We start from the raw sequence: 25,655 nt of genomic DNA, 5'->3' as shown, positions 1-25,655 counted from the left end.
CTGTGATCCCTGTATACATGTACACTATGGACGCTCAGGAGGTGTCTGAAACCCCTGTATACATGTACACTATGGACGCTCAGAGGTGTGTGTGACCCCTGTATACATGTACACTATGGACGCTCAGAGGTGTCTGTGACCCCTGTATACATGTACACTATGGACGCTCAGGAGGTGTGTGTGACCACTGTATACATGTACACTATGGACGCTCAGAGGTGTCTGAAACCCCTGTATACATGTACACTATGGACGTTCAGAGGTGTCTGTGACCCCTGTATACATGTACACTATGGGCGCTCAGAGGTGTCTGTGACCCCTGTATACATGTACACTATGGACGCTCAGAGGTGTGTGTGACCCCTGTATACATGTACACTATGGACGCTCAGAGGTGTCTGTGATCCCTGTATACATGTACACTATGGACGCTCAGAGGTGTCTGTAACCCCTGTATACATGTACACTATGGGCGCTCAGAGGTGTCTGTGACTCCTGTATACATGTACACTATGGACGCTCAGGAGGTGTCTGTGACCCCTGTATACATGTACACTATGGACGCTCAGGAGGTGTCTGTGACCCCTGTATACATGTACACTATGGCCGCTCAGGAGGTGTCTGTGACCCCTGTATACATGTACACTATGGGCGCTCAGAGGTGTCTGTGACCCCTGTATACATGTACACTATGGCCGCTCAGGAGGTGTCTGTGACCCCTGTATACATGTACACTATGGACGCTCAGAGGTGTCTGTGACCCCTGTATACATGTACACTATGGACGCTCAGAGGTGTCTGTGACCCCTGTATACATGTACACTATGGACGCTCAGAGGTGTCTGTGACCCCTGTATACATGTACACTATGGACGCTCAGAGGTGTCTGTGACCCCTGTATACATGTACACTATGGACGCTCAGAGGTGTCTGTGACCCCTGTATACATGTACACTATGGACGCTCAGAGGTGTGTGTGACCCCTGTATACATGTACACTATGGACGCTCAGAGGTGTCTGTGACCCCTGTATACATGTACACTATGGACGCTCAGAGGTGTCTGTGACCCCTGTATACATGTACACTATGGACGTTCAGAGGTGTCTGTGACCCCTGTATACATGTACACTATGGACGCTCAGGAGGTGTCTGTGACCCCTGTATACATGTACACTATGGACGCTCAGAGGTGTCTGTGACCCCTGTATACATGTACACTATGGACGCTCAGAGGTGTCTGTGACCCCTGTATACATGTACATTATGGACGTTCAGAGGTGTCTGTGACCCCTGTATACATGTACACTATGGACGCTCAGAGGTGTGTGTGACCCCTGTATACATGTACACTATGGACGCTCAGAGGTGTGTGTGACCCCTGTATACATGTGGGGGTGTTGGGGTAATACCTCCGCGCTCATGTCTGAGTGGAGTGGGGGGTGTTGGGGTAATACCGCCGCGCTCATGTCTGAGTGGAGTGGGGGGTGTTGGGGTAATACCGCCGCGCTCATGTCTGAGTGGAGTGGGGGGTGTTGGGGTAATACCGCCGTGCTCATGTCTGAGTGGAGTGGGGGGTGTTGGGGTAATATCACCGCGCTCATGTCTGAGTGGAGTGGGGGGTGTTGGGGTAATACCGCCGCGCTCATGTCTGAGTGGAGTGGGGGGTGTTGGGGTAATATCACCGCGCTCATGTCTGAGTGGAGAGGGGGGTATTGGGGTAATACCACCGCGCTCATGTCTGAGTGGAGTGGGGGGTGTTGGGGTAATACCGCCGCGCTCATGTCTGAGTGGAGGGGGGGGGGGTGTTGGGGTAATACCTCCGCGCTCATGTCTGAGTGGAGTGGGGGGTGTTGGGGTAATACCTCCGCGCTCATGTCTGAGGGGAGCGGGGGGTGTTGGGGTAATACCTCCGCGCTCATGTCTGAGTGGAGTGGGGGGTGTTGGGGTAATACCGCCGCGCTCATGTCTGAGTGGAGTGGGGGGTGTTGGGGTAATATCTCCGTGCTCATGTCTGAGTGGAGTGGGGGGTGTTGGGGTAATACCGCCGCGCTCATGTCTGAGTGGAGTGGGGGGTGTTGGGGTAATATCACCGCGCTCATGTCTGAGTGGAGTGGGGGGTGTTGGGGTAATACCGCCGCGCTCATGTCTGAGTGGAATGGGGGGTGTTGGGGTAATACCTCCGCGCTCATGTCTGAGTGGAGGGGGGGGGGGTGTTGGGGTAATACCGCCGCCGTGCTCATGTCTGAGTGGAGTGGGGGGTGTTGGGGTAATACCTCCGCGCTCATGTCTGAGTGGAGTGGGGGGTGTTGGGGTAATACCGCCGCGCTCATGTCTGAGTGGAGTGGGGGGTGTTGGGGTAATACCACCGCGCTCATGTCTGAGTGGAGTGGGGGGTGTTGGGGTAATATCTCCGCGCTCATGTCTGAGTGGAGTGGGGGGTGTTGGGGAAATACCTCCGCACCCATGTCTGAGTGGAGTGGGGGGTGTTGGGGTAATACCTCCGCGCTCATGTCTGAGTGGGGGAGGGGTGTTGGGGTAATACCTCCGCGCTCATGTCTGAGTGGAGTGGGGCGTGTTGGGGTAATACCTCCGCGCTCATGTCTGAGTGGAGGGGGGGGGGGTGTTGGGGTAATACCGCCGCCGTGCTCATGTCTGAGTGGAGTGGGGGGTGTTGGGGTAATACCTCCGCGCTCATGTCTGAGTGGAGTGGGGGGTGTTGGGGTAATACCTCCGCGCTCATGTCTGAGTGGAGTGGGGGGTGTTGGGGTAATACCTCCGCGCTCATGTCTGAGTGGAGTGGGGGGTGTTGGGGTAATACCTCCGCGCTCATGTCTCAGTGGAGTGGGGGGTGTTGGGGTAATACCGCCGCGCTCATGTCTGAGTGGGGGGGGGGGGTGTTGGGGTAATACCTCCGCGCTCATATCTGAGTGGAGTTGGGGGTGTTGGGGTAATACCGCCGCACTCATGTCTGAGTGGAGTGGGGGGTGTTGGGGTAATACCGCCGCGCTCATGTCTGAGTGGAGTGGGGGGTGTTGGGGTAATATCACCGCGCTCATGTCTGAGTGGAGTGGGGGGTGTTGGGGTAATACCGCCGCGCTCATGTCTGAGTGGAGTGGGGGGTGTTGGGGTAATATCACCGCGCTGATGTCTGAGTGGAGTGGGGGGTATTGGGGTAATACCACCGCGCTCATGTCTGAGTGGAGTGGGGGGTGTTGGGGTAATACCGCCGCGCTCATGTCTGAGTGGAGGGGGGGGGGTGTTGGGGTAATACCGCCGCCGTGCTCATGTCTGAGTGGAGTGGGGGGTGTTGGGGTAATACCTCCGCGCTCATGTCTGAGTGGAGTGGGGGGTGTTGGGGTAATACCTCCGCGCTCATGTCTGAGTGGAGTGGGGGGTGTTGGGGTAATACCGCCGCGCTCATGTCTGAGTGGAGTGGGGGGTGTTTGGGTAATACCACCGCGCTCATGTCTGAGTGGAGTGGGGGGTGTTGGGGTAATATCTCCGCGCTCATGTCTGAGTGGAGTGGGGGGTGTTGGGGAAATACCTCCGCACCCATGTCTGAGTGGAGTAGGGGGTGTTGGGGTAATACCGCCGCGCTCATGTCTGAGTGGAGTGGGGGGTGTTGGGGTAATACCTCCGCGCTCATGTCTGAGTGGAGTGGGGGGTGTTGGGGTAATACCGCCGCGCTCATGTCTGAGTGGAGTGGGGGGTGTTGGGGTAATATCACCGCGCTCATGTCTGAGTGGAGTGGGGGGTGTTGGGGTAATACCGCCGCGCTCATGTCTGAGTGGAATGGGGGGTGTTGGGGTAATACCTCTGCGCTCATGTCTGAGTGGAGGGGGGGGGGGGTGTTGGGGTAATACCGCCGCCGTGCTCATGTCTGAGTGGAGTGGGGGGTGTTGGGGTAATACCTCCGCGCTCATGTCTGAGTGGAGTGGGGGGTGTTGGGGTAATACCACCGCGCTCATGTCTGAGTGGAGTGGGGGGTGTTGGGGTAATACCGCCGCGCTCATGTCTGAGTGGAGTGGGGGGTGTTGGGGTAATACCGCCGCGCTCATGTCTGAGTGGAGTGGGGGGTGTTGGGGTAATACCACCGCGCTCATGTCTGAGTGGAGTGGGGGGTGTTGGGGTAATATCTCCACGCTCATGTCTGAGTGGAGTGGGGGGTGTTGGGGAAATACCTCCGCACCCATGTCTGAGTGGAGTGGGGGGTGTTGGGGTAATACCTCCGCGCTCATGTCTGAGTGGGGGAGGGGTGTTGGGGTAATACCTCCGCGCTCATGTCTGAGTGGAGTGGGGGGTGTTGGGGTAATACCTCCGCGCTCATGTCTGAGTGGAGGGGGGGGGGGGTGTTGGGGTAATACCGCCGCCGTGCTCATGTCTGAGTGGAGTGGGGGGTGTTGGGGTAATACCTCCGCGCTCATGTCTGAGTGGAGTGGGGGGTGTTGGGGTAATACCTCCGCGCTCATGTCTGAGTGGAGTGGGGGGTGTTGGGGTAATACCTCCGCGCTCATGTCTGAGTGGAGTGGGGGGTGTTGGGGTAATACCTCCGCGCTCATGTCTGAGTGGAGTGGGGGGTGTTGGGGTAATACCGCCGCGCTCATGTCTGAGTGGGGGGGGGGGGGGTGTTGGGGTAATACCGCCGCGCTCATATCTGAGTGGAGTTGGGGGTGTTGGGGTAATACCGCCGCACTCATGTCTGAGTGGAGTGGGGGGTGTTGGGGTAATACCGCCGCGCTCATGTCTGAGTGGAGTGGGGGGTGTTGGGGTAATACCGCCGCGCTCATGTCTGAGTGGAGTGGGGGGTGTTGGGGTAATACCGCCGTGCTCATGTCTGAGTGGAGTGGGGGGTGTTGGGGTAATATCACCGCGCTCATGTCTGAGTGGAGTGGGGGGTGTTGGGGTAATACCGCCGCGCTCATGTCTGAGTGGAGTGGGGGGTGTTGGGGTAATATCACCGCGCTCATGTCTGAGTGGAGTGGGGGGTATTGGGGTAATACCACCGCGCTCATGTCTGAGTGGAGTGGGGGGTGTTGGGGTAATACCGCCGCGCTCATGTTTGAGTGGAGGGGGGGGGGGGTGTTGGGGTAATACCGCCGCCGTGCTCATGTCTGAGTGGAGTGGGGGGTGTTGGGGTAATACCTCCGCGCTCATGTCTGAGTGGAGTGGGGGGTGTTGGGGTAATACCTTCGCGCTCATGTCTGAGTGGAGTGGGGGGTGTTGGGGTAATACCGCCGCGCTCATGTCTGAGTGGAGTGGGGGGTGTTTGGGTAATACCACCGCGCTCATGTCTGAGTGGAGTGGGGGGTGTTGGGGTAATATCTCCGCGCTCATGTCTGAGTGGAGTGGGGGGTGTTGGGGAAATACCTCCGCACCCATGTCTGAGTGGAGTAGGGGGTGTTGGGGTAATACCGCCGTGCTCATGTCTGAGTGGAGTGGGGGGTGTTGGGGTAATACCTCCGCGCTCATGTCTGAGTGGAGTGGGGGGTGTTGGGGTAATACCGCCGCGCTCATGTCTGAGTGGAGTGGGGGGTGTTGGGGTAATATCACCGCGCTCATGTCTGAGTGGAGTGGGGGGTGTTGGGGTAATACCGCCGCGCTCATGTCTGAGTGGAATGGGGGGTGTTGGGGTAATACCTCCGCGCTCATGTCTGAGTGGAGGGGGGGGGGTGTTGGGGTAATACCGCCGCCGTGCTCATGTCTGAGTGGAGTGGGGGGTGTTGGGGTAATACCTCCGCGCTCATGTCTGAGTGGAGTGGGGGGTGTTGGGGTAATACCGCCGCGCTCATGTCTGAGTGGAGTGGGGGGTGTTGGGGTAATACCGCCGCGCTCATGTCTGAGTGGAGTGGGGGGTGTTGGGGTAATACCGCCGCGCTCATGTCTGAGTGGAGTGGGGGGTGTTGGGGTAATATCTCCGGGCTCATGTCTGAGTGGAGTGGGGGGTGTTGGGGTAATACCTCCGCGCTCATGTCTGAGTGGAGTGGGGGGTGTTGGGGTAATACCTCCGCGCTCATGTCTGAGTGGGGGAGGGGTGTTGGGGTAATACCTCCGCGCTCATGTCTGAGTGGAGTGGGGGGTGTTGGGGTAATACCCCGCGCTCATGTCTGAGTGGGGGAGGGGTGTTGGGGTAATACCTCCGCGCTCATGTCTGAGTGGAGTGGGGGGTGTTGGGGTAATACCTCCGCGCTCATGTCTGAGTGGAGTGGGGGGTGTTGGAGTAATACCTCCGCGCTCATGTCTGAGTGGAGTGGGGGGGAGGGGTAATACCGCCGCGCTCATGTCTGAGTGGAGTGGGGGGTGTTGGGGTAATACCGCCGCGCTCATGTCTGAGTGGAGGGTGTTGGGGTAATACCTCCGCGCTCATGTCTGAGTGGAGTGGGGGGTGTTGGGGTAATACCGCCGCGCTCATGTCTGAGTGGAGGGTGTTGGGGTAATACCGCCGCGCTCATGTCTGAGTGGAGGGGGGGGGTGTTGGGGTAATACCGCCGCGCTCATGTCTGAGTGGAGGGGGGGGGGTGTTGGGGTAATACCACCGCGCTCATGTCTGAGTGGAGTGGGGGGTGTTGGGGTAATACCACCGCGCTCATGTCTGAGTGGAGTGGGGGGTGTTGGGGTAATACCGCCGCGCTCATGTCTGAGTGGAGTGGGGGGTGTTGGGGTAATACCACCGCGCTCATGTCTGAGTGGAGTGGGGGGTGTTGGGGTAATATCTCTGCGCTCATGTCTGAGTGGAGTGGGGGGTGTTGGGGAAATACCTCCGCACTCATGTCTGAGTGGAGTGGGGGGTGTTGGGGTAATACCTCCGCACCCATGTCTGAGTGGAGTGGGGGGTGTTGGGGTAATACCGCCGCACTCATGTCTGAGTGGAGTGGGGGGTGTTGGGGTAATACCGCCGCGCTCATGTCTGAGTGGAGTGGGGGGTGTTGGGGTAATATCACCGCGCTCATGTCTGAGTGGAGTGGGGGGTGTTGGGGTAATACCGCCGCGCTCATGTCTGAGTGGAGTGGGGGGTGTTGGGGTAATATCACCGCGCTGATGTCTGAGTGGAGTAGGGGGTATTGGGGTAATACCACCGCGCTCATGTCTGAGTGGAGTGGGGGGTGTTGGGGTAATACCGCCGCGCTCATGTCTGAGTGGAGGGGGGGGGGGTGTTGGGGTAATACCGCCGCCGTGCTCATGTCTGAGTGGAGTGGGGGGTGTTGGGGTAATACCTCCGCGCTCATGTCTGAGTGGAGTGGGGGGTGTTGGGGTAATACCTCCGCGCTCATGTCTGAGTGGAGTGGGGGGTGTTGGGGTAATACCGCCGCGCTCATGTCTGAGTGGAGTGGGGGGTGTTTGGGTAATACCACCGCGCTCATGTCTGAGTGGAGTGGGGGGTGTTGGGGTAATATCTCCGCGCTCATGTCTGAGTGGAGTGGGGGGTGTTGGGGAAATACCTCCGCACCCATGTCTGAGTGGAGTAGGGGGTGTTGGGGTAATACCGCCGCGCTCATGTCTGAGTGGAGTGGGGGGTGTTGGGGTAATACCTCCGCGCTCATGTCTGAGTGGAGTGGGGGGTGTTGGGGTAATACCGCCGCGCTCATGTCTGAGTGGAGTGGGGGGTGTTGGGGTAATATCACCGCGCTCATGTCTGAGTGGAGTGGGGGGTGTTGGGGTAATACCGCCGCGCTCATGTCTGAGTGGAATGGGGGGTGTTGGGGTAATACCTCCGCGCTCATGTCTGAGTGGAGGGGGGGGGGTGTTGGGGTAATACCGCCGCCGTGCTCATGTCTGAGTGGAGTGGGGGGTGTTGGGGTAATACCTCCGCGCTCATGTCTGAGTGGAGTGGGGGGTGTTGGGGTAATACCGCCGCGCTCATGTCTGAGTGGAGTGGGGGGTGTTGGGGTAATACCGCCGCGCTCATGTCTGAGTGGAGTGGGGGGTGTTGGGGTAATACCGCCGCGCTCATGTCTGAGTGGAGTGGGGGGTGTTGGGGTAATACCACCGCGCTCATGTCTGAGTGGAGTGGGGGGTGTTGGGGTAATATCTCCACGCTCATGTCTGAGTGGAGTGGGGGGTGTTGGGGAAATACCTCCGCACCCATGTCTGAGTGGAGTGGGGGGTGTTGGGGTAATACCTCCGCGCTCATGTCTGAGTGGGGGAGGGGTGTTGGGGTAATACCTCCGCGCTCATGTCTGAGTGGAGTGGGGGGTGTTGGGGTAATACCTCCGCGCTCATGTCTGAGTGGAGGGGGGGGGGGGGGTGTTGGGGTAATACCGCCGCCGTGCTCATGTCTGAGTGGAGTGGGGGGTGTTGGGGTAATACCTCCGCGCTCATGTCTGAGTGGAGTGGGGGGTGTTGGGGTAATACCTCCGCGCTCATGTCTGAGTGGAGTGGGGGGTGTTGGGGTAATACCTCCGCGCTCATGTCTGAGTGGAGTGGGGGGTGTTGGGGTAATACCTCCGCGCTCATGTCTGAGTGGAGTGGGGGGTGTTGGGGTAATACCGCCGCGCTCATGTCTGAGTGGGGGGGGGGGGGTGTTGGGGTAATACCGCCGCGCTCATATCTGAGTGGAGTTGGGGGTGTTGGGGTAATACCGCCGCACTCATGTCTGAGTGGAGTGGGGGGTGTTGGGGTAATACCGCCGCGCTCATGTCTGAGTGGAGTGGGGGGTGTTGGGGTAATACCGCCGCGCTCATGTCTGAGTGGAGTGGGGGGTGTTGGGGTAATACCGCCGTGCTCATGTCTGAGTGGAGTGGGGGGTGTTGGGGTAATATCACCGCGCTCATGTCTGAGTGGAGTGGGGGGTGTTGGGGTAATACCGCCGCGCTCATGTCTGAGTGGAGTGGGGGGTGTTGGGGTAATATCACCGCGCTCATGTCTGAGTGGAGTGGGGGGTATTGGGGTAATACCACCGCGCTCATGTCTGAGTGGAGTGGGGGGTGTTGGGGTAATACCGCCGCGCTCATGTTTGAGTGGAGGGGGGGGGGGGGTGTTGGGGTAATACCGCCGCCGTGCTCATGTCTGAGTGGAGTGGGGGGTGTTGGGGTAATACCTCCGCGCTCATGTCTGAGTGGAGTGGGGGGTGTTGGGGTAATACCTTCGCGCTCATGTCTGAGTGGAGTGGGGGGTGTTGGGGTAATACCGCCGCGCTCATGTCTGAGTGGAGTGGGGGGTGTTTGGGTAATACCACCGCGCTCATGTCTGAGTGGAGTGGGGGGTGTTGGGGTAATATCTCCGCGCTCATGTCTGAGTGGAGTGGGGGGTGTTGGGGAAATACCTCCGCACCCATGTCTGAGTGGAGTAGGGGGTGTTGGGGTAATACCGCCGTGCTCATGTCTGAGTGGAGTGGGGGGTGTTGGGGTAATACCTCCGCGCTCATGTCTGAGTGGAGTGGGGGGTGTTGGGGTAATACCGCCGCGCTCATGTCTGAGTGGAGTGGGGGGTGTTGGGGTAATATCACCGCGCTCATGTCTGAGTGGAGTGGGGGGTGTTGGGGTAATACCGCCGCGCTCATGTCTGAGTGGAATGGGGGGTGTTGGGGTAATACCTCCGCGCTCATGTCTGAGTGGAGGGGGGGGGGTGTTGGGGTAATACCGCCGCCGTGCTCATGTCTGAGTGGAGTGGGGGGTGTTGGGGTAATACCTCCGCGCTCATGTCTGAGTGGAGTGGGGGGTGTTGGGGTAATACCGCCGCGCTCATGTCTGAGTGGAGTGGGGGGTGTTGGGGTAATACCGCCGCGCTCATGTCTGAGTGGAGTGGGGGGTGTTGGGGTAATACCGCCGCGCTCATGTCTGAGTGGAGTGGGGGGTGTTGGGGTAATATCTCCGGGCTCATGTCTGAGTGGAGTGGGGGGTGTTGGGGTAATACCTCCGCGCTCATGTCTGAGTGGAGTGGGGGGTGTTGGGGTAATACCTCCGCGCTCATGTCTGAGTGGGGGAGGGGTGTTGGGGTAATACCTCCGCGCTCATGTCTGAGTGGAGTGGGGGGTGTTGGGGTAATACCCCGCGCTCATGTCTGAGTGGGGGAGGGGTGTTGGGGTAATACCTCCGCGCTCATGTCTGAGTGGAGTGGGGGGTGTTGGGGTAATACCTCCGCGCTCATGTCTGAGTGGAGTGGGGGGTGTTGGAGTAATACCTCCGCGCTCATGTCTGAGTGGAGTGGGGGGGAGGGGTAATACCGCCGCGCTCATGTCTGAGTGGAGTGGGGGGTGTTGGGGTAATACCGCCGCGCTCATGTCTGAGTGGAGGGTGTTGGGGTAATACCTCCGCGCTCATGTCTGAGTGGAGTGGCGGGTGTTGGGGTAATACCGCCGCGCTCATGTCTGAGTGGAGGGTGTTGGGGTAATACCGCCGCGCTCATGTCTGAGTGGAGGGGGGGGGGTGTTGGGGTAATACCGCCGCGCTCATGTCTGAGTGGAGGGGGGGGGGGTGTTGGGGTAATACCACCGCGCTCATGTCTGAGTGGAGTGGGGGGTGTTGGGGTAATACCACCGCGCTCATGTCTGAGTGGAGTGGGGGGTGTTGGGGTAATACCGCCGCGCTCATGTCTGAGTGGAGTGGGGGGTGTTGGGGTAATACCACCGCGCTCATGTCTGAGTGGAGTGGGGGGTGTTGGGGTAATATCTCTGCGCTCATGTCTGAGTGGAGTGGGGGGTGTTGGGGAAATACCTCCGCACTCATGTCTGAGTGGAGTGGGGGGTGTTGGGGTAATACCTCCGCACCCATGTCTGAGTGGAGTGGGGGGTGTTGGGGTAATACCTCCGCGCTCATGTCTGAGTGGAGTGGGGGTTGTTGGGGTAATACCGCCGCGCTCATGTCTGAGTGGAGTGGGGGGTGTTGGGGTAATACCACCGCGCTCATGTCTGAGTGGGGGAGGGGTGTTGGGGTAATACCTCCGCGCTCATGTCTGAGTGGAGTGGGGGGTGTTGGGGTAATACCCCGCGCTCATGTCTGAGTGGGGGAGGGGTGTTGGGGTAATACCTCCGCGCTCATGTCTGAGTGGAGTGGGGGGTGTTGGGGTAATACCTCCGCGCTCATGTCTGAGTGGAGTGGGGGGTGTTGGAGTAATACCTCCGCGCTCATGTCTGAGTGGAGTGGGGGGGAGGGGTGATACCGCCGCGCTCATGTCTAAGTGGAGTGGGGGGTGTTGGGGTAATACCTCCGCGCTCATGTCTGAGTGGAGTGGAGGGTGTTGGGGTAATACCGCCGCGCTCATGTCTGAGTGGAGGGTGTTGGGGTAATACCGCCGCGCTCATGTCTGAGTGGAGGGGGGGGGGGGTGTTGGGGTAATACCGCCGCGCTCATGTCTGAGTGGAGGGGGGGGGGGTGTTGGGGTAATACCACCGCGCTCATGTCTGAGTGGAGTGGGGGGTGTTGGGGTAATACCACCGCGCTCATGTCTGAGTGGAGTGGGGGGTGTTGGGGTAATACCGCCGCGCTCATGTCTGAGTGGAGTGGGGGGTGTTGGGGTAATACCACCGCGCTCATGTCTGAGTGGAGTGGGGGGTGTTCGGGTAATATCTCTGCGCTCATGTCTGAGTGGAGTGGGGGGTGTTGGGGAAATACCTCCGCACCCATGTCTGAGTGGAGTGGGGGGTGTTGGGGTAATACCTACGCGCTCATGTCTGAGTGGAGTGGGGGGTGTTGGGGTAATACTGCCGCGCTCATGTCTGAGTGGGGGAGGGGTGTTGGGGTTATACCTCCGCGCTCATGTCTGAGTGGAGTGGGGGGTGTTGGGGTAATACCGCCGCGCTCATGTCTGAGTGGAGTGGGGGGTGTTGGGGTAATACCTCCGCGCTCATGTCTGAGTGGAGTGGGGGGTGTTGGGGTAATACCTCCGCGCTCATGTCTGAGTGGAGTGGGGGGTGTTGGGGTAATACCGCCGCGCTCATGTCTGAGTGGAGGGAGTTGGGGTAATACCGCCGCGCTCATGTCTGAGTGGAGTGGGGGGTGTTGGGGTAATACCACCGCGCTCATGTCTGAGTGGGGGAGGGGTGTTGGGGTAATACCTCCGCGCTCATGTCTGAGTGGAGTGGGGGGTGTTGGGGTAATACCCCGCGCTCATGTCTGAGTGGGGGAGGGGTGTTGGGGTAATACCTCCGCGCTCATGTCTGAGTGGAGTGGGGGGTGTTGGGGTAATACCTCCGCGCTCATGTCTGAGTGGAGTGGGGGGTGTTGGGGTAATACCACCGCGCTCATGTCTGAGTGGAGTGGGGGGTGTTGGGGTAATATCTCTGCGCTCATGTCTGAGTGGAGTGGGGGGTGTTGGGGTAATACCTCCGCGCTCATGTCTGAGTGGAGTGGGGGGTGTTGGGGTAATACCGCCGCGCTCATTTCTGAGTGGAGGGTGTTGGGGTAATACCGCCGCGCTCATGTCTGAGTGGAGGGGGGGGGGTGTTGGGGTAATATCGCCGCGCTCATGTCTGAGTGGAGGGGGGGGGAGGTGTTGGGGTAATACCACCGCGCTCATGTCTGAGTGGAGTGGGGGGTGTTGGGGTAATACCACCGCGCTCATGTCTGAGTGGAGTGGGGGGTGTTGGGGTAATACCGCCGCGCTCATGTCTGAGTGGAGTGGGGGGTGTTGGGGTAATACCACCGCGCTCATGTCTGAGTGGAGTGGGGGGTGTTGGGGTAATATCTCTGCGCTCATGTCTGAGTGGAGTGGGGGGTGTTGGGGTAATACCGCCGCGCTCATGTCTGAGTGGAGGGTGTTGGGGTAATACCGCCGCGCTCATGTCTGAGTGGAGTGGGGGGTGTTGGGGTAATACCACCGCGCTCATGTCTGAGTGGGGGAGGGGTGTTGGGGTAATACCTCCGCGCTCATATCTGAGTGGAGGGGGGGTGTTGGGGTAATACCCCGCGCTCATGTCTGAGTGGGGGAGGGGTGTCGGGGTAATACCTCCGCGCTCATGTCTGAGTGGAGTGGGGGGTGTTGGGGTAATACCTCCACGCTCATGTCTGAGTGGAGTGGGGGGTGTTAGAGTAATACCTCCGCGCTCATGTCTGAGTGGAGTGGGGGGGAGGGGTAATACCGCCGCGCTCATGTCTGAGTGGAGTGGGGGGTGTTGGGGTAATACCTCCGCGCTCATGTCTGAGTGGAGTGGGGGGTGTTGGGGTAATACCGCCGAGCTCATGTCTGAGTGGAGGGGGGGGGGTGTTGGGGTAATACCGCCGCGCTCATGTCTGAGTGGAGGGGGGGGGAGGTGTTGGGGTAATACCACCGCGCTCATGTCTGAGTGGAGTGGGGGGTGTTGGGGTAATACCTCCGCGCTCATGTCTGAGTGGAGTGGGGGGTGTTGGGGTAATACCCCGCGCTCATGTCTGAGTGGGGGAGGGGTGTTGGGGTAATACCTCCGCGCTCATGTCTGAGTGGAGTGGGGGGTGTTGGGGTAATACCTCCGCGCGCATGTCTGAGTGGAGTGGGGGGTGTTAGAGTAATAACTCCGCGCTCATGTCTGAGTGGAGTGGGGGGGAGGGGTAATACCGCCGCGCTCATGTCTGAGTGGAGTGGGGGGTGTTGGGGTAATACCTCCGCGCTCATGTCTGAGTGGAGTGGGGGGTGTTGGGGTAATACCGCCGCGCTCATGTCTGAGTGGAGGGTGTTGGGGTAATACCGCCGCGCTCATGTCTGAGTGGAGGGGGGGGAGGTGTTGGGGTAATACCACCGCGCTCATGTCTGAGTGGAGTGGGGGGTGTTGGGGTAATACCACCGCGCTCATGTCTGAGTGGAGTGGGGGGTGTTGGGGTAATACCGCCGCGCTCATGTCTGAGTGGAGTGGGGGGTGTTGGGGTAATACCACCGCGCTCATGTCTGAGTGGAGTGGGGGGTGTTGGGGTAATATCTCTGCGCTCATGTCTGAGTGGAGTGGGGGGTGTTGGGGTAATACCGCCGCGCTCATGTCTGAGTGGAGGGTGTTGGGGTAATACCGCCGCGCTCATGTCTGAGTGGAGTGGGGGGTGTTGGGGTAATACCTCCGCGCTCATGTCTGAGTGGAGTGGGGGGTGTTGGGGTAATACCTCCGCGCTCATGTCTGAGTGGAGTGGGGGGGAGGGGTAATACCGCCGCGCTCATGTCTGAGTGGAGTGGGGGGTGTTGGGGTAATACCTCCGCGCTCATGTCTGAGTGGAGTGGGGGGTGTTGGGGTAATACCTCCGCGCTCATGTTTGAGTGGAGCGGGGGGTGTTGGGGTAATACCGCCGCGCTCATGTCTGAGTGGAGTGGGGGGTGTTGGGGTAATACCTCCGCGCTCATGTCTGAGTGGAGTGGGGGGTGTTGGGGTAATACCGCCGCGCTCATGTCTGAGTGGAGGGGGGGGGGGTGTTGGGGTAATACCGCCGCGCTCATGTCTGAGTGGAGGGGGGGGGGGGTGTTGGGGTAATACCACCGCGCTCATGTCTGAGTGGAGTGGGGGGTGTTGGGGTAATACCTCCGCGCTCATGTCTGAGTGGAGTGGGGGGTGTTGGGGTAATACCTCCGCGCTCATGTCTGAGTGGAGTGGGGGGTGTTGGGGTAATACCTCCGCGCTCATGTCTGAGTGGAGTGGGGGGTGTTGGGGTAATATCACCGCGCTCATGTCTGAGTGGAGTGGGGGGTGTTGGGGTAATACCTCCGCGCTCATGTCTGAGTGGAGTGGGGGGAGGGGTAATACTGCCGCGCTCATGTCTGAGTGGAGTGGGGGGGAGGGGTAATACCTCCGCGCTCCGAGGGGGGGGTGTTGGGGTAATACCTCCGCGCTCATGTCTGAGTGGAGTGGGGGGTGTTGGGGAAATACCTCCGCGCTCATGTCTGAGTGGAGTGGGGGGTGTTGGGGTAATACCGCCGCGCTCATGTCTGAGTGGAGTGGGGGGGTGTTGGGGTAATACCTCCGCGCTCATGTCTAAGTGGAGTGGGGGGTGTTGGGGTAATACTGCCGCGCTCATGTCTGAGTGGGGGAGGGGTGTTGGGGTAATACCTCCGCGCTCATGTCTGAGTGGAGTGGGGGGTGTTGGGGTAATATCGCCGCGCTCATGTCTGAGTGGAGGGGGGGGTGTTGGGGTAATACCTCCGCGCTCATGTCTGAGTGGGGGAGGGGTGTTGGGGTAATACCTCCGCGCTCATGTCTGAGTGGAGTGGGGGGTGTTGGGGTAATACCTCCGTGCTCATGTCTGAGTGGAGTGGGGGGTGTTGGGGTAATACCTCCGCGCTCATGTCTGAGTGGAGGGGGGGTTGTAGGGGTAATACCGCCGCGCTCACGTCTGAGTGGGGGAGGGGTGTTGGGGTAATACCTCCGCGCTCATGTCTGAGTGGAGTGGGGGGTGTTGGGGTAATATCGCCGCGCTCATGTCTGAGTGGAGGGGGGGGTGTTGGGGTAATACCTCCGCGCTCATGTCTGAGTGGGGGAGGGGTGTTGGGGTAATACCTCCGCGCTCATGTCTGAGTGGAGTGGGGGGTGTTGGGGTAATACCTCCGTGCTCATGTCTGAGTGGAGGGGGGGGGTGTTGGGGTAATACCGCCGCGCTCATGTCTGAGTGGAGGGGGGGGGTGTTGGGGTAATACCGCCGCGCTCATGTCTGAGTGGAGGGGGGGGGGGGTGTTGGGGTAATACCACCGCGCTCATGTCTGAGTGGAGTGGGGGGTGTTGGGGTAATACCACCGCGCTCATGTCTGAGTGGAGTGGGGGGTGTTGGGGTAATACCGCCGCGCTCATGTCTGAGTGGAGTGGGGGGTGTTGGGGTAATACCACCGCGCTCATGTCTGAGTGGAGTGGGGGGTGTTTGGGTAATATCTCTGCGCTCATGTCTGAGTGGATTGGGGGGTGTTGGGGTAATACCTCCGCGCTCATGTCTGAGTGGAGTGGGGGGTGTTGGGGTAATACCACCGCGCTCATGTCTGAGTGGAGTGGGGGGTGTTGGGGTAATATCTCTGCGCTCATGTCTGAGTGGAGTGGGGGGTGTTGGGGTAATATCTCCGCGCTCATGTCTGATTGGAGTGGGGGGTGTTGGGGTAATACCACCGCGCTCATGTCTGAGTGGAGTGGGGGGTGTTGGGGTAATACCTCCGCGCTCATGTCTGAGTGGAGTGGGGGGTGTTGGGGTAATACCTCCGCGCTCATGTCTGAGTGGAGTGGGGGGGAGGGGTAATACCGCCGCGCTCATGTCTGAGTGGAGTGGGGGGGAGGGGTAATACCTCCGCGCTCCGAGGGGGGGGTGTTGGGGTAATACCTCCACGCTCATGTCTGAGTGGAGTGGGGGGTGTTGGGGTAATACCTCCGTGCTCATGTCTGAGTAGAGTGGGGGGTGTTGGGGTAATACCACCGCGCTCATGTCTGAGTGGAGTGGGGGGTGTTGGGGTAATACCGCCGCGCTCATGTCTGAGTGGAGTGGGGGGTGTTGGGGTAATACCTCCGCGCTCATGTCTGAGTGGAGTGGGGGGTGTTGGGGTAATACCTCTGCGCTCATGTCTGAGTGGGGGAGGGGTGTTGGGGTAATACCGCCGCGCTCATGTCTGAGTGGAGTGGGGGGTGTTGGGGTAATACCTCTGCGCTCATGTCTGAGTGGGGGAGGGGTGTTGGGGTAATACCGCCGCGCTCATGTCTGAGTGGGGGAGGGGTTGTAGGGGTAATACCGCCGCGCTCATGTCTGAGTGGGGGAGGGGTGTTGGGGTAATACCACCGCGCTCATGTCTGAGTGGAGTGGGGGGTGTTGGGGTAATATCACCGCGCTCATGTCTGAGTGGAGTGGGGGGTGTTGGGGTAATACCGCCGCGCACATGTCTGAGTGGGGGAGGGGTGTTGGGGTAATACCACCGCGCTCATGTCTGAGTGGAGTGGGGGGTGTTGGGGTAATATCACCGCGCTCATGTCTGAGTGGAGTGGGGGGTGTTGGGGTAATACCTCCGCGCTCATGTCTGAGTGGAGTGGGGGGTGTTGGGGTAATACCATCGCGCTCCTGTCTGAGTGGAGTGGGGGGTGTTGGGGTAATACCTCCGCGCTCATGTCTGAGTGGAGTGGGGGGTGTTGGGGTAATACCTCCGTGCTCATGTCTGAGTGGAGTGGGGGGTGTTGGGGTAATACCCCCGCGCTCATGTCTGAGTGGAGTGGGGGGTGTTGGGGTAATACCTCCGCGCTCATGTCTGAGTGGAGTGGGGGGTGTTGGGGTAATACCTCCGCGCTCATGTCTGAGTGGAGTGGGGGGTGTTGGGGTAATATCACCGCGCTCATGTCTAAGTGGAGTGGGGGGTGTTGGGGTAATACCTCCGCGCTCATGTCTGAGTGGAGTGGGGGGTGTTGGGGTAATACCTCCGCGCTCATGTCTGAGTGGAGTGGGGGGTGTTGGGGTAATACCTCCGCGCTCATGTCTGAGTGGAGTGGGGGGGTGTTGGGGTACTACCTCCGCGCTCATGTCTGAGTGGAGTGGGGGGTGTTGGGGTAATACCTCCGCGCTCATGTCTGAGTGGAGTGGGGGGTGTTGGGGTAATATCACCGCGCTCATGTCTGAGTGGAGTGGGGGGTGTTGGGGTAATACCTCCGCGCTCATGTCTGAGTGGAGGGGGGGTGTTGGGGTAATACCTCCGCGCTCATGTCTGAGTGGAGTGGGGGGTGTTGGGGTAATACCTCCGCGCTCATGTCTGAGTGGAGTGGGGGGTGTTGGGGTAATACCTCCGTGCTCATGTCTGAGTGGAGTGGGGGGTGTTGGGGTAATACCTCCGCGCTCATGTCTGAGTGGAGTGGGGGGTGTTGGGGTAATACCCCGCGCTCATGTCTGAGTGGGGGAGGGGTTGTAGGGGTAATACCCCGCGCTCATGTCTGAGTGGAGTGGGGGGTGTTGGGGTAATACCGCCGCGCTCATGTCTGAGTGGGGGGGGGGTGTTGGGGTAATACCCCGCGCTCATGTCTGAGTGGAGTGGGGGGTGTTGGGGTAATACCCCCGCGCTCATGTCTGAGTGGAGTGGGGGGTGTTGGGGTAATACCCCGCACTCATGTCTGAGTGGAGTGGGGGGTGTTGGGGTAATACCGCCGCGCTCATGTCTGAGTGGAGGGTGTTGGGGTAATACCGCCGCGCTCATGTCTGAGTGGAGGGGGGGGGGGTGTTGGGGTAATACCGCCGCGCTCATGTCTGAGTGGAGGGGGGGGGAGGTGTTGGGGTAATACCACCGCGCTCATGTCTGAGTGGAGTGGGGGGTGTTGGGGTAATACCACCGCGCTCATGTCTGAGTGGAGTGGGGGGTGTTGGGGTAATACCGCCGCGCTCATGTCTGAGTGGAGTGGGGGGTGTTGGGGTAATATCACCGCGCTCATGTCTGAGTGGAGTGAGGGGTGTTGGGGTAATATCTCTGCGCTCATGTCTGAGTGGAGTGGGGGGTGTTGGGGAAATACCTCCGCACCCATGTCTGAGTGGAGTGGGGGGTGTTGGGGTAATACCTCCGCGCTCATGTCTGAGTGGAGTGGGGGGTGTTGGGGTAATACCTCCGCGCTCATGTCTGAGTGGAGTGGGGGGTGTTGAGGTAATATCACCGCGCTCATGTCTGAGTGGAGTGGGGGGTGTTGGGGTAATACCTCCGCGCTCATGTCTGAGTGGAGTGGGGGGTGTTGGGGTAATACCTCCGCGCTCATGTCTGAGTGGAGTGGGGGGGAGGGGTAATACCGCCGCGCTCATGTCTGAGTGGAGTGGGGGGTGTTGGGGTAATACCTCCGCGCTCATGTCTGAGTGGAGTGGGGGGTGTTGGGGTAATACCTCCGCGCTCATGTCTGAGTGGAGTGGGGGGTGTTGGGGTAATACCTCCGCGCTCATGTCTGAGTGGAGTGGGGGGTGTTGGGGTAATACCGCCGCGCTCATGTCTGAGTGGAGTGGGGGGGTGTTGGGGTAATACCTCCGCGCTCATGTCTAAGTGGAGTGGGGGGTGTTGGGGTAATACTGCCGCGCTCATGTCTGAGTGGGGGAGGGGTGTTGGGGTAATACCTCCGCGCTCATGTCTGAGTGGAGTGGGGGGTGTTGGGGTAATATCGCCGCGCTCATGTCTGAGTGGAGGGGGGGTGTTGGGGTAATACCTCCGCGCTCATGTCTGAGTGGGGGAGGGGTGTTGGGGTAATACCTCCGCGCTCATGTCTGAGTGGAGTGGGGGGTGTTGGGGTAATACCTCCGTGCTCATGTCTGAGTGGAGTGGGGGGTGTTGGGGTAATACCTCCGCGCTCATGTCTGAGTGGAGGGGGGGTTGTAGGGGTAATACCGCCGCGCTCACGTCTGAGTGGGGGAGGGGTGTTGGGGTAATACCGCCGCGCTCATGTCTGAGTGGAGTGGGGGGTGTTGGGGTAATACCTCCGCGCTCATGTCTGAGTGGAGTGGGGGGTGTTGGGGTAATACCTCCGCGATCATGTCTGAGTGGAGTGGGGGGTGTTGGGGTAATACCTCCGCGCTCATGTCTGAGTGGAGGGGGGGGGGTGTTGGGGTAATACCGCCGCGCTCATGTCTGAGTGGAGGGGGGGGGGTGTTGGGGTAATACCGCCGCGCTCATGTCTGAGTGGAGGGGGGTGTTGGGGTAATACCACCGCGCTCATGTCTGAGTGGAGTGGGGGGTGTTGGGGTAATACCACCGCGCTCATGTCTGAGTGGAGTGGGGGGTGTTGGGGTAATACCGCCGCGCTCATGTCTGAGTGGAGTGGGGGGTGTTGGGGTAATACCACCGCGCTCATGTCTGAGTGGAGTGGGGGGTGTTGGGGTAATATCTCTGCGCTCATGTCTGAGTGGATTGGGGGGTGTTGGGGTAATACCTCCGCGCTCATGTCTGAGTGGAGTGGGGGGTGTTGGGGTAATACCACCGCGCTCATGTCTGAGTGGAGTGGGGGGTGTTGGGGTAATATCTCTGCGCTCATGTCTGAGTGGAGTGGGGGGTGTTGGGGTAATACCTCCGCGCTCATGTCTGATTGGAGTGGGGGGTGTTGGGGTAATACCACCGCGCTCATGTCTGAGTGGAGTGGGGGGTGTTGGGGTAATACCTCCGCGCTCATGTCTGAGTGGAGTGGGGGGTGTTGGGGTAATACCTCCGCGCTCATGTCTGAGTGGAGTGGGGGGAGGGGTAATACCGCCGCGCTCATGTCTGAGTGGAGTGGGGGGGGAGGGGTAATACCTCCGCGCTCCGAGGGGGGGTGTTGGGGTAATACCTCCACGCTCATGTCTGAGTGGAGTGGGGGGTGTTGGGGTAATACCTCCGTGCTCATGTCTGAGTGGAGTGGGGGGTGTTGGGGTAATACCACCGCGCTCATGTCTGAGTGGAGTGGGGGGTGTTGGGGTAATACCGCCGCGCTCATTTCTGAGTGGAGTGGGGGGTGTTGGGGTAATACCTCCGCGCTCATGTCTGAGTGGAGTGGGGGGTGTTGGGGTAATACCTCTGCGCTCATGTCTGAGTGGGGGAGGGGTGTTGGGGTAATACCGCCGCGCTCATGTCTGAGTGGAGTGGGGGGTGTTGGGGTAATACCTCTGCGCTCATGTCTGAGTGGGGGAGGGGTGTTGGGGTAATACCGCCGCGCTCATGTCTGAGTGGGGGAGGGGTTGTAGGGGTAATACCGCCGCGCTCATGTCTGAGTGGGGGAGGGGTGTTGGGGTAATACCACCGCGCTCATGTCTGAGTGGAGTGGGGGGTGTTGGGGTAATATCACCGCGCTCATGTCTGAGTGGAGTGGGGGGTGTTGGGGTAATACCGCCGCGCACATGTCTGAGTGGGGGAGGGGTGTTGGGGTAATACCACCGCGCTCATGTCTGAGTGGAGTGGGGGGTGTTGGGGTAATATCACCGCGCTCATGTCTGAGTGGAGTGGGGGGTGTTGGGGTAATACCTCCGCGCTCATGTCTGAGTGGAGTGGGGGGTGTTGGGGTAATACCACCGCGCTCCTGTCTGAGTGGAGTAGGGGGTGTTGGGGTAATACCTCCGCGCTCATGTCTGAGTGGAGTGGGGGGTGTTGGGGTAATACCTCCGCGCTCATGTCTGAGTGGAGTGGGGGGTGTTGGGGTAATACCCCCGCGCTCATGTCTGAGTGGAGTGGGGGGTGTTGGGGTAATACCTCCGCGCTCATGTCTGAGTGGAGTGGGGGGTGTTGGGGTCATACCTCCGCGCTCATGTCTGAGTGGAGTGGGGGGTGTTGGGGTAATATCACCGCGCTCATGTCTAAGTGGAGTGGGGGGTGTTGGGGTAATACCTCCGCGCTCATGTCTGAGTGGAGTGGGGGGTGTTGGGGTAATACCTCCGCGCTCATGTCTGAGTGGAGTGGGGGGTGTTGGGGTAATACCTCCGCGCTCATGTCTGAGTGGAGTGGGGGGGTGTTGGGGTACTACCTCCGCGCTCATGTCTGAGTGGAGTGGGGGGTGTTGGGGTAATACCTCCGCGCTCATGTCTGAGTGGAGTGGGGGGTGTTGGGGTAATATCACCGCGCTCATGTCTGAGTGGAGTGGGGGGTGTTGGGGTAATACCTCCGCGCTCATGTCTGAGTGGAGGGGGGGTGTTGGGGTAATACCTCCGCGCTCATGTCTGAGTGGAGTGGGGGGTGTTGGGGTAATACCTCCGCGCTCATGTCTGAGTGGAGTGGGGGGTGTTGGGGTAATACCTCCGTGCTCATGTCTGAGTGGAGTGGGGGGTGTTGGGGTAATACCTCCGCGCTCATGTCTGAGAGGAGTGGGGGGTGTTGGGGTAATACCCCGCGCTCATGTCTGAGTGGGGGAGGGGTTGTAGGGGTAATACCCCGCGCTCATGTCTGAGTGGAGTGGGGGGTGTTGGGGTAATACCGCCGCGCTCATGTCTGAGTGGGGGGGGGGTGTTGGGGTAATACCCCGCGCTCATGTCTGAGTGGAGTGGGGGGTGTTGGGGTAATACCCCCGCGCTCATGTCTGAGTGGAGTGGGGGGTGTTGGGGTAATACCCCGCACTCATGTCTGAGTGGAGTGGGGGGTGTTGGGGTAATACCGCCGCGCTCATGTCTGAGTGGAGGGTGTTGGGGTAATACCGCCGCGCTCATGTCTGAGTGGAGGGGGGGGGGGTGTTGGGGTAATACCGCCGCGCTCATGTCTGAGTGGAGGGGGGGGGAGGTGTTGGGGTAATACCACCGCGCTCATGTCTGAGTGGAGTGGGGGGTGTTGGGGTAATACCACCGCGCTCATGTCTGAGTGGAGTGGGGGGTGTTGGGGTAATACCGCCGCGCTCATGTCTGAGTGGAGTGGGGGGTGTTGGGGTAATACCACCGCGCTCATGTCTGAGTGGAGTGAGGGGTGTTGGGGTAATATCTCTGCGCTCATGTCTGAGTGGAGTGGGGGGTGTTGGGGAAATACCTCCGCACCCATGTCTGAGTGGAGTGGGGGGTGTTGGGGTAATACCTCCGCGCTCATGTCTGAGTGGAGTGGGGGGTGTTGGGGTAATACCTCCGCGCTCATGTTTGAGTGGAGTGGGGGGTGTTGAGGTAATATCACCGCGCTCATGTCTGAGTGGAGTGGGGGGTGTTGGGGTAATACCTCCGCGCTCATGTCTGAGTGGAGTGGGGGGTGTTGGGGTAATACCTCCGCGCTCATGTCTGAGTGGAGTGGGGGGGAGGGGTAATACCGCCGCGCTCATGTCTGAGTGGAGTGGGGGGTGTTGGGGTAATACCTCCGCGCTCATGTCTGAGTGGAGTGGGGGGTGTTGGGGTAATACCTCCGCGCTCATGTCTGAGTGGAGTGGGGGGTGTTGGGGTAATACCTCCGCGCTCATGTCTGAGTGGAGTGGGGGGTGTTGGGGTAATACCTCCGCGCTCATGTCTGAGTGGAGTGGGGGGTGTTGGGGTAATACCGCCGCGCTCATGTCTGAGTGGAGGGGGGGGGGTGTTGGGGTAATACCTCCGCGCTCATGTCTGAGTGGAGTGGGGGGTGTTGGGGTAATACCACCGCGCTCATGTCTGAGTGGAGTGGGGGGTGTTGGGGTAATACCTCCGCGCTCATGTCTGAGTGGAGTGGGGGGTGTTGGGGTAATACCTCCGCGCTTATGTCTGAGTGGAGTGGGGGGTGTTGGGGTAATATCACCGCGCTCATGTCTGAGTGAAGTGGGGGGTGTTGGGGTAATACCTCCGCGCTCATGTCTGAGTGGAGAGGGGGGTGTTGGGGTAATACCTCCGCGCTCATGTCTGAGTGGAGTGGGGGGGAGGGGTAATACTGCTGCGCTCATGTCTGAGTGGAGTGGGGGGTGTTGGGGTAATACCTCCGCGCTCATGTCTGAGTGGAGTGGGGGGTGTTGGGGTAATACCGCCGCGCTCATGTCTGAGTGGAGTGGGGGGGTGTTGGGGTAATACCTCCGCGCTCATGTCTGAGTGGAGTGGGGGGTGTTGGGGTAATACTCCCGTGCTCATGTCTGAGTGGAGTGGGGGGTGTTGGGGTAATACCCCGCACTCATGTCTGAGTGGAGTGGGGGGTGTTGGGGTAATACCGCCGCGCTCATGTCTGAGTGGAGGGGGGGGGGGGGGTGTTGGGGTAATACCGCCGCGCTCATGTCTGAGTGGAGGGGGGGGGGAGGTGTTGGGGTAATACCACCGCGCTCATGTCTGAGTGGAGTGGGGGGTGTTGGGGTAATACCACCGCGCTCATGTCTGAGTGGAGTGGGGGGTGTTGGGGTAATACCTCTGCGCTCATGTCTGAGTGGAGTGGGGGGGAGGGGTAATACCGCCGCGCTCATGTCTGAGTGGAGTGGGGGGTGTTGGGGTAATACCTCCGCGCTCATGTCTGAGTGGAGTGGGGGTGTTGGGGTAATACCTCCGCGCTCATGTCTGAGTGGAGTGGGGGGTGTTGGGGTAATACCTCCGCGCTCATGTCTGAGTGGAGTGGGGGGTGTTGGGGTAATACCTCCGCGCTCATGTCTGAGTGGAGTGGGGGGTGTTGGGGTAATACCGCCGCGCTCATGTCTGAGTGGAGGGGGGGGGTGTTGGGGTAAAACCGCCGCGCTCATGTCTGAGTGGAGGGGGGGGGTGTTGGGGTAATACCACCGCGCTCATGTCTGAGTGGAGTGGGGGGTGTTGGGGTAATACCTCCGCGCTCATGTCTGAGTGGAGTGGGGGGTGTTGGGGTAATACCTCCGCGCTTATGTCTGAGTGGAGTGGGGGGTGTTGGGGTAATATCACCGCGCTCATGTCTGAGTGAAGTGGGGGGTGTTGGGGTAATACCTCCGCGCTCATGTCTGAGTGGAGAGGGGGGTGTTGGGGTAATACCTCCGCGCTCATGTCTGAGTGGAGTGGGGGGGAGGGGTAATACTGCTGCGCTCATGTCTGAGTGGAGTGGGGGGTGTTGGGGTAATACCTCCGCGCTCATGTCTGACTGGAGTGGGGGGTGTTGGGGTAATACCGCCGCGCTCATGTCTGAGTGGAGTGGGGGGGTGTTGGGGTAATACCTCCGCGCTCATGTCTGAGTGGAGTGGGGGGTGTTGGGGTAATACTGCCGCGCTCATGTCTGAGTGGGGGAGGGGTGTTGGGGTAATAACTCCGCGCTCATGTCTGAGTGGAGTGGGGGGTGTTGGGGTAATACCGCCGCGCTCATGTCTGAGTGGAGTGGGGGGTGTTGGGGTAATACCTCCGCGCTCATGTCTGAGTGGAGTGGGGGGTGTTGGGGTAATACCTCCGCGCTCATGTCTGAGTGGAGTGGGGGGTGTTGGGGTAATACCGACGCGCTCATGTCTGAGTGGAGGGTGTTGGGGTAATACCGCCGCGCTCATGTCTGAGTGGAGTGGGGGGTGTTGGGGTAATACCACCGCGCTCATGTCTGAGTGGGGGAGGGGTATTGGGGTAATACCTCCGCGCTCATGTCTGAGTAAAGTGGGGGGTGTTGGGGTAATACCTCCGCGCTCATGTCTGAGTGGAGTGGGGGGTGTTAGAGTAATACCTCCGCGCTCATGTCTGAGTGGAGTGGGGGGGAGGGGTAATACCGCCGCGCTCATGTCTGAGTGGAGTGGGGGGTGTTGGGGTAATACCTCCGCGCTCATGTCTGAGTGGAGTGGGGGGTGTTGGGGTAATACCGCCGCGCTCATGTCTGAGTGGAGGGTGTTGGGGTAATACCGCCGCGCTCATGTCTGAGTGGAGGGGGGGGGGTGTTGGGGTAATACCTCAGCGCTCATGTCTGAGTGGAGTGGGGGGTGTTGGGGTAATACCTCTGCGCTCATGTCTGAGTGGAGTGGGGGGTGTTGGGGTAATACCATCGCGCTCCTGTCTGAGTGGAGTGGGGGGTGTTGGGGTAATACCTCCGCGCTCATGTCTGAGTGGAGTGGGGGGTGTTGGGGTAATACCTCCGCGCTCATGTCTGAGTGGAGTGGGGGGTGTTGGGGTAATACCTCCGCGCTCATGTCTGAGTGGAGTGGGGGGTGTTGGGGTAATACCTCCGCGCTCATGTCTGAGTGGAGTGGGGGGTGTTGGGGTAATAACTCCGCGCTCATGTCTGAGTGGAGTGGGGGGTGTTGGGGTAATACCTCCGCGCTCATGTCTGAGTGGAGTGGGGGGTGTTGGGGTAATACCTCCGCGCTCATGTCTGAGTGGAGTGGGGGGTGTTGGGGTAATATCACCGCGCTCATGTCTGAGTGGAGTGGGGGGTGTTGGGGTAATACCTCCGCGCTCATGTCTGAGTGGAGTGGGGGGTGTTGGGGTAATACCTCCGCGCTCATGTCTGAGTGGAGTGGGGGGTGTTGGGGTAATACCTCCGCGCTCATGT

This window comes from Hyla sarda, unplaced genomic scaffold, assembly GCF_029499605.1.
Source record: "Hyla sarda isolate aHylSar1 unplaced genomic scaffold, aHylSar1.hap1 scaffold_491, whole genome shotgun sequence".
Taxonomy (NCBI): domain Eukaryota; kingdom Metazoa; phylum Chordata; class Amphibia; order Anura; family Hylidae; genus Hyla; species Hyla sarda.
The sequence above is the reverse complement of the archived record's forward strand: the minus strand, read 5'-3'. Positions refer to the sequence as shown.